The sequence below is a fragment of the Octopus bimaculoides genome, chromosome 7 (assembly GCF_001194135.2).
Source record: "Octopus bimaculoides isolate UCB-OBI-ISO-001 chromosome 7, ASM119413v2, whole genome shotgun sequence".
In the NCBI taxonomy this organism is placed as follows: domain Eukaryota; kingdom Metazoa; phylum Mollusca; class Cephalopoda; order Octopoda; family Octopodidae; genus Octopus; species Octopus bimaculoides.
The window spans coordinates 24774097-24774701 of NC_068987.1; the positions used below are offsets into that span (position 1 = coordinate 24774097).

The 605-nt window shown below is 26.6% G+C and overlaps 1 long non-coding RNA gene across 1 annotated transcript in view; it reads left to right on the forward strand.

Annotated features, from left to right (window-relative positions):
* Positions 1-605, forward strand: part of LOC128248293 (uncharacterized) — a 37031-nt gene that overhangs the window by 35126 nt on the left and 1300 nt on the right. The window lies entirely within an intron of this gene.

Sequence of the window (605 nt, forward strand, 5' to 3'; positions counted from 1 at the left end):
TACTCATAAAGCATTATGTGCCTTAAATGCTCTTTGGATACTTCCATGCTAGAAAGGGTTTTAATCAAAGAAATTTTAATTCTATTATTCTGTAAAATAATATTTAATTAGTTTAAATGTACACAAATGCATAAAATAATTTTTAATTCCATTAGATATTCTAAAATACTATTAAATTTCAATCAATTTTATAAAAGGTAAAATCGGACAGAACTTATGGGATGACCTGACAGATAAAGTAAGTAGCAGTGAAGCCCTATTGCCAATCTAATCGATGTAATCTTATAAAACAATAACTTTATGTCTATGCAAGAAATCAATATCTAAATTATCTTGTGCCAATGTTATTGTGTGTTTTATGCTGTATTTTATTTTTTTAATATATATTTTCTTATGTATTTGTGGACTTTGATGTATTTCCTATATATGACCGTTTATTGAGAGGACTGTTGTCTGTTGAGTCGTTGACCCAAATGTAATGTTTTTATTCTGTAACTAATAATTTTTTATCCCTGTATCAATTAACTTGAGCACTTCTCTTTGCAGTCCTGTAAAAAACTAATTTGTTTCCTAATAAGAAACGGTTACTATTACCTATATATATA